General features: G+C 38.9%; 1 protein-coding gene across 1 annotated transcript in view; it reads left to right on the forward strand.

The window, feature by feature from the left end:
- The window catches only part of ULK4 (unc-51 like kinase 4), a 1,503,227-nt gene that overhangs the window by 26,998 nt on the left and 1,461,913 nt on the right, over window positions 1-14,316 (forward strand). The gene's annotated exons all lie outside the window — the stretch shown is intronic.

Here is a 14,316-nt window from a genome sequence, read left to right on the forward strand (position 1 = left end):
CGGCTCTAGTGGATGCACTAGTAGCACCTTGGACCTTCAAACTAGCTTATGTGTTCCCGCCATTTCCTCTCATCCCCAGGCTGGTAGCCAGGATCAATCAGGAGAGGGCGTCGGTGATCTTGATAGCTCCTGCGTGGCCACGCAGGACTTGGTATGCAGATCTGGTGAATATGTCATCGGCTCCACCTTGGAAGCTACCTTTGAGACGAGACCTTCTTGTTCAGGGTCCGTTCGAACATCCGAATCTGGTTTCACTCCAGCTGACTGCTTGGAGATTGAACGCTTGATTTTATCGAAGCGAGGATTCTCAGATTCTGTTATCGATACTCTTGTTCAGGCCAGAAAGCCTGTAACTAGAAAGATTTACCACAAAATTTGGAAAAAATATATCTGTTGGTGTGAATCTAAAGGATTCCCTTGGGACAAGGTTAAGATTCCTAGGATTCTATCCTTCCTTCAAGAAGGATTGGAAAAGGATTATCTGCAAGTTCCCTGAAGGGACAGATTTCTGCCTTGTCGGTGTTACTTCACAAAAAGCTGGCAGCTGTGCCAGATGTTCAAGCCTTTGTTCAGGCTCTGGTTAGAATCAAGCCTGTTTACAAACCTTTGACTCCTCCTTGGAGTCTCAATTTAGTTCTTTCAGTTCTTCAGGGGGTTCCGTTTGAACCCTTACATTCCGTTGATATTAAGTTATTATCTTGGAAAGTTTTGTTTTTAGTTGCAATTTCTTCTGCTAGAAGAGTTTCAGAATTATCTGCTCTGCAGTGTTCTCCTCCTTATCTGGTGTTCCATGCAGATAAGGTGGTTTTACGTACTAAACCTGGTTTTCTTCCAAAAGTTGTTTCTAACAAAAACATTAACCAGGAGATTATCGTACCTTCTCTGTGTCCGAAACCAGTTTCAAAGAAGGAACGTTTGTTGCACAATTTGGATGTTGTTCGCGCTCTAAAATTCTATTTAGATGCTACAAAGGATTTTAGACAAACATCTTCCTTGTTTGTTGTTTATTCAGGTAAAAGGAGAGGTCAAAAAGCAACTTCTACCTCTCTCTCTTTTTGGATTAAAAGCATCATCAGATTGGCTTACGAGACTGCCGGACGGCAGCCTCCCGAAAGAATCACAGCTCATTCCACTAGGGCTGTGGCTTCCACATGGGCCTTCAAGAACGAGGCTTCTGTTGATCAGATATGTAGGGCAGCGACTTGGTCTTCACTGCACACTTTTACCAAATTTTACAAGTTTGATACTTTTGCTTCTTCTGAGGCTATTTTTGGGAGAAAGGTTTTTGCAAGCCGTGGTGCCTTCCATTTAGGTGACCTGATTTGCTCCCTCCCTTCATCCGTGTCCTAAAGCTTTGGTATTGGTTCCCACAAGTAAGGATGACGCCGTGGACCGGACACACCTATGTTGGAGAAAACAGAATTTATGTTTACCTGATAAATTTCTTTCTCCAACGGTGTGTCCGGTCCACGGCCCGCCCTGGTTTTTTAATCAGGTCTGATAATTTATTTTCTTTAACTACAGTCACCACGGTACCATATGGTTTCTCCTATGCAAATATTCCTCCTTAACGTCGGTCGAATGACTGGGGTAGGCGGAGCCTAGGAGGGATCATGTGACCAGCTTTGCTGGGCTCTTTGCCATTTCCTGTTGGGGAAGAGAATATCCCACAAGTAAGGATGACGCCGTGGACCGGACACACCGTTGGAGAAAGAAATTTATCAGGTAAACATAAATTCTGTTTTTCAGGTTCTTCGTCTTCCTATAGATGAATCTTGGTTTGGAAGGAAGATTCTCGCTAATGATGTCATCATCCTTCAGAAGTGGCCAATGTCTTTGAATTATCCTTTCAATGATTTTCTTATTTTCACTGTATTCGGTGATCATATTGATGTTAAGTGTCTTATCTTCTGGTGGTTTTTCTTTTCTTTTGTATGTCATCAACTCAGTTCTTTCAATGTGGCTGATTTCCTGCACTTTATGTTCCAATTCGTTCTTATTGTATCCTCGGTCTATAAATTTGTTCTTGATGAGTTCTGCCTGTTCCCATTTCTCATGGGTTGAGCAATTCTTCCTTATTCTCAATAGTTGTCCTGTCGGGATGTTATCTTTCCAGGACTTGTGATGGCAACTCATTCTGTGGATAAAATTGTTGCTATCCACTTTTTTAAAGAATGTGGAAGTTTCTATTTTGTTTTGGACAATTTCAATCTTAAGATCCAAAAAGATCAATTCACTCCTACTCCAGATATATGTGAATTTCAGGTTTTCAGTGCTTCTATTCATCACTTCAAAGGTATAGTCCAAGTCTTCTTGTGTCCCCTTCCATATGATGATGATGTCGTCTATGTATCGGCGATAGAGGACCAGGTCCGCACTCGCTGGGCATGACTTCCAGAAGATGTGTTCCCACTTTCCCATATACAGGTCCCCATCGCCGTACCACATATCTGTCGGTAATACTTTCCTTCATTACAGAAGTAGTTGTGGCTCAGAATATATCGAATTCCCTCCAGAATGAACTCCTTTTGTTCTTCTTGAAGATCCTCGTCTTTATCCAAGAAGAATTCGACCGCTTTCACACCCTCTTCATGAGGGATGCACGTATATAGGGACGTGACGTCGCAGGTGGCCAGAATATATCCATCTTCCCAGGTTATTCCCTCTAAGAGGTTGAGTACCTGTGTCGAATCCTTCAGGTAGGAAGGTAACTGCCTCACATATTTTTGGAGGTTTAGATCAATATACTCAGATAGATTTGAGCTCAGGGATCCAATGCCGGAGATGATGGGTCTCCCTGGCGGTTTCTCCAGCGATTTGTGAATCTTCGGTAGGTGGTAGATGATGGGGGTTATCGGATGATTGATGTTGATATATTCATATTCTTTACTGTTAAGTATCCCTTGTTCCTTGGCTTGATCCAAGATTCTCGACAGTTCCTTTTTATACGTAGTTTCTGGATTTCCTGGCAGTCTCATGTAGGTATTTTCATCACCTAGAATACGTGCGTTTTCCAGGTCATAGTTTACTTTATCCATGATGACAATCCCCCCTCCCTTATCGGCAGGTTTGATCGTCAGGTTATGATTGTTTTCCAAATCCCTGATGGTTCTTATCTGTTTATTGGAGAGGTTCTGTCTCTTGATCTTCATCATCTTTATCCAAGAAGAATTCGACTGCTTTCACACCCTCTTCATGAGGGATGCACGTATATAGGGACGTGACGTCGCAGGTGGCCAGAAATATATCCATCTTCCCAGGTTATTCCCTCTAAGAGGTTGAGTACCTGTGTCGAATCCTTCAGGTAGGAAGGTAACTGCCTCACATATTTTGGAGGTTTAGATCAATATACTCAGATAGATTTGAGCTCAGGGATCCAATGCCGGAGATGATGGGTCTCCCTGGCGGTTTCTCCAGCGATTTGTGAATCTTCGGTAGGTGGTAGATGATGGGGGTTATCGGATGATTGATGTTGATATATTCATATTCTTTACTGTTAAGTATCCCTTGTTCCTTGGCTTGATCCAAGATTCTCGACAGTTCCTTTTTATACGTAGTTTCTGGATTTCCTGGCAGTCTCATGTAGGTATTTTCATCACCTAGAATACGTGCGTTTTCCAGTTATCCTTTCAGACCCACTATATTATTAAAGGACTGAACCATCAAAAATGGAATATAAGGCTGATGTACTCTTGCCGAAATCCGAGAAATCTCAGTATCCCGGCTCTGATATGTTATAGCATAATACTGATAGCCCAGATTTAGCTTCAATTGCATCAACTCACATACATTATAGTGAGTAATAAGCACACTAAAACCATTTTAAAAAACATTTTAGTTTCATGAAACTGGACTTGTATATATTGAAATGGGAGTACTCCTAACCCCATGTTCATTGTCACCAACGTCTTCTTCCTCGACAATCATTTTACCCCTCCATCCACAGTGTCCCTAATATGTCGACTATGTCCACAACCTTAGAAACACACAAGCTCAAAATTCAAAATTTGTAGATCAAAGGGAATTACACTATCGGATCCCTTCACTAAATAATTAAGGAAGCAAATACGAGAGTATACAAGTGAAACCCACCTCGAGGTTAAAAGGATTACAAGGCTATAGGTCCCCTCCATTTTGGGATTGATGAACTTAACCTCTGTCTTGTCTTATAAGGGAGGCAAGTAAGACGACTAGTGTGACTTAACTATGAGTTATGTAGATCATCATAACTATATGGTACGAATACACCGATATGATTATATGACCAATAGTGACTATATTACCATTTATTTCCACAACCACTGGCACAGATCCTTCATCTATATTTTATAAGCACTGAAGACCGGGTACTGCAAGGTTGGATTAAGAAATCCAAAATCATTGAATTTAGACAAATAGATGATGATAGTGGGCGATCTCCTGAGTCATAGTAAGATCAGATATTTAATATTTAATAAATTTAGGACATCAAATAATATTATCTGTTCTTCTAATGGCACATATTTTCTCACATAAAAGGCACAATTCTCTGTCTCCTCCTAATCTAACCCTAACAACAATACTGTAGGGATAGATATACATTTATCCCCTCGAGTGCTATCACCAATAATAACAATAATACACCTCCTGTATACACCATATCATACAGGGACATAGAGATATGGTTGGTATTATTAACATGTACCTTAACGTTATATATAGGTTCTTACAAAAAATCTTTTCCCCTAGCGATCCATAGTAAAGGACCAATTCCCTCTCTGTTATCATATCACACATCCCTTAGCGATCCATAGTAAAGGACCAATTCCCTGTCTTTTATATAAACAAGACGAGAGCACAATTATTAACGCAAGTGCCATGAGTGACGTCATGACCAATCGGATAAGCCAGAATTTAGATCGTAAAAAATATTTGTATACACCGACCTCAAATTTTACAATTTATAACTCTGATGATCACTAAACGTGGGGAGCACAAACTAGATGCCCCTGTTGATAGGTATAAACATTAGAATACACTGCATACTATGGCAGTCTCACGCCAACCGGAAGTGACGTCACTGCCCGAACGGAGGCTAAGCTGTACATAGTGGACATACAATATCCACTAACGGATTACTACAACATTTAGACAAGTATGACAAGAAAGGTTCTTAATGTAAAGTAAAAAACATTATACTTTAGAAAGTATTCAATTTAATTATCGTAACTTGATACTAACCGGAAGTGATGAGTAATCTCCTACATCCCGGGTCCCCATAGCGCGATACGCTATAAAAGACCACCAGTAAGCATGTAAAACCAGTCTTGAGAAAGGCCTATATGAGCCGAAACGCTTAGACCAGTACTGGTGAGTTAGATTTCAATCTTAGCTGATTATTTTTGATTTTCTGCACATTGCAGTCATTTGCTTTTTTCACCAGGTTTTGATTGACGTTTTACCTTTATACATTTTGGAGTTTTTTTCCTTCACTATTATTTGAGACCGTTGTCTCAATTTCGCATCACGCTGCGACTAAGAAAGCCAGCAATCCAGTTTCTCCCAATTCGTCTTTAACTTGGATATATATTACATTACATTTTTTTGACTTTTACACAACAAACTGTTTTTTATATATTTTTGCGAACGACTATTACATTATTTTTTGGGGAATTATATTATTTCACTTCAACACCAGAAAGCTTTTTTATTCCTTTTTCTTTTTTCACCTTCTTCAATCCACATCTTTTTCGATTTCAACAGGGAGCACCAGAATCCACACATACAATTTTTTGGAATATTATAATTTTTTGAATATTTTTGAAACAATTTTTTTGACCACCTTTTAACCTGAAAGACACTTATTATTTTGTCACTTATTATTATTTATCACAATTTAGTTTTGGTCTCACCAGATCGCATTTGAGTAGACCATATAAGCTGAACGCTTTGCTACACAAGGACTATAAAAGCTGGTACATATATTTGTACCAACTGAAATCTTTATTTGTGTTTTAACTGTGTTATCAAGTTTTTAATGTTTTTAAAAGTCGATTGTATTGCATTTTCTGTCACTAACCATGGATCCATGAGAATATGTATTAACTGATTTTATATTGATTTTATATTGATTGTAATAAATTTATATTAAACATCCTTCAGGTACACCTAGCCTCCGTCAGTTGGCGCCTGGGACTCCTTCCACTATCTTAGTTCTTTAGGTGTTAGCTAGGTTTCACCTCTCCCAGGCTAATAGGTACTCGTTGGCGCTTTGAGTATACCCACCACACAATATTTACAACATTCACCTAGCACTACTCTAGCAGCCAGCCTACCCTTAGATTTCTTCCTATACTTTTTAACCGCTAATATGGAATCTCTTGCTACATTACGGCAGGATATACTGATAGACATAAATAAACAAACTAAACCTACTAGTACTGAAGTAGTAGAAGATGATACTGTAGATATACAGTTCATATTCAGAGATTTGGAGAAACTACCTCACCTCTGAGGTGAATATACAAGGCTGAGATTGCCCTTTTGGGAAAAAATTGTCTTGAATTAGGACATCATCCCGATAGGGCTCATAACTCATAAAGAATGTGCCTTTCCCTCTATCACGATTCCATCTCAGATAGATGGAAAAGGGTTTTAATTAATACATCAAAACAACTTATTAAATTAATCATTGAGTACAGAGAATCTCTAGCACTTGATGTAGATTCTAGAATCAAAGAAAATGAAGAGATCCTAGTAAATCTAGAACACTCAGGACAAGAGTCAAAGGATATATCAGAGAGAAAAGATAATTTATTTAAAAAGGTCAAGAAAGTAAGGGATGAGATAACCCAAAAGAAAACTAAGAAACTTATGAGAGAAATAGAGAATAAAGAGACAATAGTTGAGAGACTTAAAAATGTTGAAACGAGGGCCAATGAGGGATCGAATATAGAAGAAGATAGGACTATTGCATCAGACAAACGTCAACACACGAGGCCTAACCCCCAAAAAATACATTACACCTCAGAAGTGTCCTATGGACCTAGGGATAATGTATATAGACACGACTACCATAATACACAGAGGTCTAATCATTATAGAGCCCCATGGAGAAATAATTATCGACCAAATTACTACGCACGAGCTCCATACAGACATAATAGAATCCACCATATGAATAGGAGATATGGACACTACGATAATTTTAGGGCTAATGATAGAACTATGGATTCGAAAGGGACATATTCACCACATAGGAGAAGAGAGACTAGGGAAGATGGATGGGAGAATTATCATAATAGAACCCCATACAATAGGAGTGACTTTAGAAATGAACTAAGAGGAGATCACGAGAGGAGAGAACACCAACAGAGACACCATGCTGAGGAACGAACGTATCAGTACTGCTATAACAGGTACGAGCCGAGATATGAGGATGACAGAGATTTTCCTTACCATGACAAACAGATGAGGAGAAATGATATGTTTCGGACCCCAGGAGAAGACTTCAGAACACAACGTAGAAGAGAAGTCCATACTCCCCCAAGAAAGGACGAGAAGAGTGAACAGGGAATTGACAAGTGGCGCACACAACAAGGCGCTAAACAGACGGAATCAAGAAAAGGACCACAAATCACAATGAACAACTTTGAAATTGAATCACCTTCTTTTTTAGAGTTGGATCACACACACAACAGGGAGAAAGAGAGAATACCAAGACCCCAGAGAGAAGTAAGGACAGAAAGGATAACAACATGAAGAAAAGAACTCATCGGGGAAAAAGAGGAGGAGCCAAAGTTAACAAAACAGAGATCATAGATCCCGATCTGGAAATAGAAAAGAAACCAGAAGGTATCTTTAATTTGAGCTCCCATGTCCTCTCTAAAGAAGAAACCTCTGTCCTAAAGTACGGCCTCTCATTTGCCCCTACAAGAAGCCTCAATAAATTCCAGACGTTCGTTAACGTTAAAGAGTTCGTAAGGAGGTTGACTCTGAAAAGATTCTTTGCGAAATCAGCTCTAGAAAGAGCGGTCTATAAGCCATCTGAATCTAATGATGGCTATAAACATACAGATCTGAAACCAAGGTCAACCTTGTACCCTACTAATAGTAAGGGCACAGCCATAGAGTCATTTGAGACAATAGTATGCAAGGAGATCAGAGAGATACAGTCCAACCAATTGATGAAGATCAAGAGACAGAACCTCTCCAATAAACAGATAAGAACCATCAGGGATTTGGAAAACAATCATAACCTGACGATCAAACCTGCCGATAAGGGAGGGGGGATTGTCATCATGGATAAAGTAAACTATGACCTGGAAAACGCACGTATTCTAGGTGATGAAAATACCTACATGAGACTGCCAGGAAATCCAGAAACTACGTATAAAAAGGAACTGTCGAGAATCTTGGATCAAGCCAAGGAACAAGGGATACTTAACAGTAAAGAATATGAATATATCAACATCAATCATCCGATAACCCCCATCATCTACCACCTACCGAAGATTGACAAATCGCTGGAGAAACCGCCAGGGAGACCCATCATCTCCGGCATTGGATCCCTGAGCTCAAATCTATCTGAGTATATTGATCTAAACCTCCAAAAATATGTGAGGCAGTTACCTTCCTACCTGAAGGATTCGACACAGGTACTCAACCTCTTAGAGGGAATAACCTGGGAAGATGGATATATTCTGGCCACCTGCGACGTCACGTCCCTATATACGTGCATCCCTCATGAAGAGGGTGTGAAAGCAGTCGAATTCTTCTTGGATAAAGATGATGAAGATCAAGAGACAGAACCTCTCCAATAAACAGATAAGAACCATCAGGGATTTGGAAAACAATCATAACCTGACGATCAAACCTGCCGATAAGGGAGGGGGGATTGTCATCATGGATAAAGTAAACTATGACCTGGAAAACGCACGTATTCTAGGTGATGAAAATACCTACATGAGACTGCCAGGAAATCCAGAAACTACGTATAAAAAGGAACTGTCGAGAATCTTGGATCAAGCCAAGGAACAAGGGATACTTAACAGTAAAGAATATGAATATATCAACATCAATCATCCGATAACCCCCATCATCTACCACCTACCGAAGATTCACAAATCGCTGGAGAAACCGCCAGGGAGACCCATCATCTCCGGCATTGGATCCCTGAGCTCAAATCTATCTGAGTATATTGATCTAAACCTCCAAAAATATGTGAGGCAGTTACCTTCCTACCTGAAGGATTCGACACAGGTACTCAACATCTTAGAGGGAATAACCTGGGAAGATGGATATATTCTGGCCACCTGCGACGTCACGTCCCTATATACGTGCATCCCTCATGAAGAGGGTGTGAAAGCGGTCGAATTCTTCTTGGATAAAGACGAGGATCTTCAAGAAGAACAAAAGGAGTTCATTCTGGAGGGAATTCGATATATTCTGAGCCACAACTACTTCTGTAATGAAGGAAAGTATTACCGACAGATATGCGGTACGGCGATGGGGACCAGGTTCGCACCGAGCTACGCGAACCTGTATATGGGAAAGTGGGAACACATCTTCTGGAAGTCATGCCCAGCGAGTGCGGACCTGGTCCTCTATCGCCGATACATAGACGACATCATCATCATATGGAAGGGGACACAAGAAGACTTGGACTATACCTTTGAAGTGATGAATAGAAGCACTGAAAACCTGAAATTCACATATATCTGGAGTAGGAGTGAATTGATCTTTTTGGATCTTAAGATTGAAATTGTCCAAAACAAAATAGAAACTTCCACATTCTTTAAAAAAGTGGATAGCAACAATTTTATCCACAGAATGAGTTGCCATCACAAGTCCTGGAAAGATAACATCCCGACAGGACAACTATTGAGAATAAGGAAGAATTGCTCAACCCATGAGAAATGGGAACAGGCAGAACTCATCAAGAACAAATTTATAGACCGAGGATACAATAAGAACGAATTGGAACATAAAGTGCAGGAAATCGGCCACATTGAAAGAACTGAGTTGATGACATACAAAAGAAAAGAAAAACCACCAGAAGATAAGACACTTAACATCAATATGATCACCGAATACAGTGGAAATAAGAAAATCATTGAAAGGATAATTCAAAGACATTGGCCACTTCTGAAGGATGATGACATCATTAGCGAGAATCTTCCTTCCAAACCAAGATTCATCTATAGGAAGACGAAGAACCTGAAAAGTAAACTAGCCCCTAGTCTACAGAGAAAGAAGGCATTAGGTGTCAAGGATGTTTTTGGAAAAGAGATAAATGGTTTTTTCCCCTGCCCATCATGCAAAGCGTGCAAGCATGGCATTAAATCTTCAACTTTCGGTTGCCATCATACGAAAGAAAAATATAAAATCCGTGACCTGATTAGATGCCGAGACAGCGGAGTGATTTACCTGCTGCAATGCACCTGTGGACTGCAGTATGTGGGTCAGACCTCTCGGACCCTAAGGGACAGAATCCGGGAGCATTTACTTTTCATTGAAAAACTAAATATGGACACAGCACTCTATCGCCACTTCTCAATCAAACATCAAGGAAATATAAAAGACCTATCATTTATGGGCATAGAGAAAGTCACAAGAAGCTGGAGAGGCGGAGACTATACAAACAAAATACGCATCATGGAATCCAAATGGATTTTCAACCTCGACTGCCTTTTCCCAAAAGGATTAAACAACAAGGAGGACCTCTCCCATCTACTTAATATCAGCTGACACCCATAAGGAATAGCCATAAGATAAAAAATGGCTTGGAATTCTTTTATATATATTTCATATATATATATGTATGTCTGATTCTCCTGTAATTTAAAAAAAAAAATACCAGACGAAGTGAACCGTCATGAATGAAGTCCAATGTCATCTTATCCTTTCAGACCCACTATATTATTAAAGGACTGAACCATCAAAAATGGAATATAAGGCTGATGTACTCTTGCCGAAATCCGAGAAATCTCAGTATCCCGGCTCTGATATGTTATAGCATAATACTGATAGCCCAGATTTAGCTTCAATTGAATCAACTCACATACATTATAGTGAGTAATAAGCACACTAAAACCATTTTAAAAAACATTTTAGGTTTCATTAAACTGGACTTGTATATATTGAAATGGGAGTACTCCTAACCCCATGTTCATTGTCACCAACGTCTTCTTCCTCGACAATCATTTTACCCCTCATCCACAGTGTCCCTAATATGTCGACTATGTCCACAACCTTAGAAACACACAAGCTCAAAATTCAAAATTTGTAGATCAAAGGGAAATTACACTATCGGATCCCTTCACTAAATAATTAAGGAAGCCAAATACGAGAGTATACAAGTGAAACCCACCTCGAGGTTAAAAGGATTACAAGGCTATAGGTCCCCTCCATTTAGGGATTGATGAACTTAACCTCTGTCTTGTCTTATAAGTGAGGCAAGTAAGACGACTAGTGTGACATAACTATGAGTTATGTAGATCATCATAACTATTGGTTACGAATACACCGATATGATTATATGACCAATAGTGACTATATTACCATTTATTTCCACAACCACTGGCAGAGATCCTTCATCTATATTTTATAAGCACTGAAGACCGGTACTGCAAGGTTGGATTAAGAAATCCAAAATCCATTGAATTTAGACAAATAGATGATGATAGTGGGCGATCTCCTGAGTCATAGTAAGATCAGATATTTAATATTTAATAAATTTAGGACATCAAATAATATTATCTGTTCTTCTAATGGCACATATTTTCTCACATAAAAGGCACAATTCTCTGTCTCCTCCTAATCTAACCCTAACAACAATACTGTAGGGATAGATATACATTTATCCCCTCGATTGCTATCACCAATAATAACAATAATACACCTCCTGTATACACCATATCATACAGGGACATAGAGATATGGTTAGTATTATTAACATGTACCTTAACGTTATATATAGGTTCTTACAAAAAATCTTTTCCCCTAGCGATCCATAGTAAAGGACCAATTCCCTCTCTGTTATCATATCACACATCCCTTAGCGATCCATAGTAAAGGACCAATTCCCTGTCTTTTATATAACAAGGATTTTCTGACGAGAGCACAATTATTAACGCAAGGGCCATGAGTGACGTCATGACCAATCGGATAAGCAGAATTAGATCGTAAAAAATATTTGTATCACCGACCTCAAATTTTACAATTTATAACTCTGATGATCACTAAACGTGGGGAGCACAAACTAGATGCCCCTGTTGATAGGTATAAACATTAGAATACACTGCATACTAAGGCAGTCTCACGCCAACCGGAAGTGACGTCACTGCCCGAACGGAGGCTAAGCTGTACATAGTGGACATACAATATCCACTAACGGATTACTACAACATTTAGACAAGTATGACAAGAAAGGTTCTTAATGTAAAGTAAAAAACATTATACTTTAGAAAGTATTCAATTTAATTATCGTAACTTGATACTAAACCGGAAGTGATGAGTAATCTCCTACATCCGGGTCCCCATAGCGCAAACGCTATAAAAGACCACCAGTAAGCATGTAAAACCAGTCTTGAGAAAGGCCTATATGAGGCCGAAACGCGTAGACTTCAATCTTAGCTGATTATTTTTGATTTTCTGCACATTGCTGTCATTTGCTTTTTTCACAGGTTTGATTGACGTTTTACCTTTATACATTTTGGAGTTTTTTTCCTTCACTATTATTTGAGACCGTTGTCTCAATTTCGCATCACGCTGCACTAAGAAGCCAGCAATCCAGTTTCTCCCAATTCGTCTTTAACTTGGATATATATTACATTACATTTTTTTGACTTTTACACAACAAACTGTTTTTATATATTTTTGCGAACAGACTATTACATTGTTATTTTTTGGGGAATTATATTATTTCACTTCAACACCAGAAAGCTTTTTTATTCCTTTTTCTTTTTTCACCTTCTTCAATCCACATCTTTTTCGATTTCAACAGGAGCACCAGAATCCACACATACAATTTTTTGGAATATTATAATTTTTTGAATATTTTTGAACAATTTTTTTGACCACCTTTTAACCTGAAGACACTTATTATTTTGTCACTTATTATTTTATCACAATTTAGTTTTGGTCTCACCAGATCGCATTGGAGTAGACCATATAAGCTGAACGCTTTGCTACACAAGGACTATATAAGCTGGTACATATATTTGTACCAACTGAAATCTTTATTTGTGTTTTAACTGTGTTATCAAGTTTTAATGTTTTAAAGTCGATTGTATTGCATTTTCTGTCACTAACCATGGATCCATGAGAATATGTATTAACTGATTTTATATTGATTTTATATTGATTGTAATAAATTTATATTAAACATCCTTCAGTACACCTAGCCTCCGTCAGTTGGCGCCTGGGACTCCTTCCACTATGTTTATTATAATGCCCCCTCCTGTCAGATTACTGATTTACATCATCTAAAGTTCTGTATGTTTATTATACTGCCCCCTCCTGTCAGATTACTGATTTACCTCATCTAAAGCTCTGTATGTGTATTATACTGCCCTCTCCTGTCAGATTACTGATTTACCTCAACAAAAGCTCTGCATGTTTATTATACTGCCCCTTCTGTCAGATTACTGATTTACCTCAGCTAAAGCTCTGTATGTTTATTATACTGCCCGCTCCTGTCAGATTACTGATTTACCTCAGATAAAGCTCTGTATGTTTATTATACTGCCCCCTCCTTTAAGATTACTGATTTACCTCAGCTAAAGCTCTGTATGTTTATTATACTGCCCCCTCCTGTCAGATTACTGATTTACCTCAGCTAAAGCTCTGTATGTGTATTATACTACCCCCTCCTGTAAGATTACTGATTTACCTCAGCTAAAGCTCTGTATGTGTATTATACTACCCCCTCCTGTCAGATTACTGATTTACCTCAGCTAAAGCTCTGTATGTCTATTATACTGCCCCCTCCTGTCAGATTACTGATTTACCTCAGCTAAAGCTGTCTGTGTTTTATACTGCCCCCTCCTGTCAGATTACTGATTTACCTTAGGTAAAATTCTGCATGTTTATTATACTGCCCCCTCCTGTCAGATTACTGATTTACCTCAGCTAAAGCTCTGTATGTTTATTATACTGCCCCCTCCTGACAGATTACTGATTTGCCTAATCTAAAGCTGTTTGTGTATTATACTGCCCCCTCCTGTCAGATTACTGATTTACCTCAGCTAAAGCTCTGCATGTTTATTATACTGCCCCCTCCTGTCAGATTACTGATTTACCTCATCTAAAGCTCTGCATGTTTATTATACTGCC

Source organism: Bombina bombina, chromosome 5 (assembly GCF_027579735.1).
Source record: "Bombina bombina isolate aBomBom1 chromosome 5, aBomBom1.pri, whole genome shotgun sequence".
NCBI lineage: Eukaryota > Metazoa > Chordata > Amphibia > Anura > Bombinatoridae > Bombina > Bombina bombina.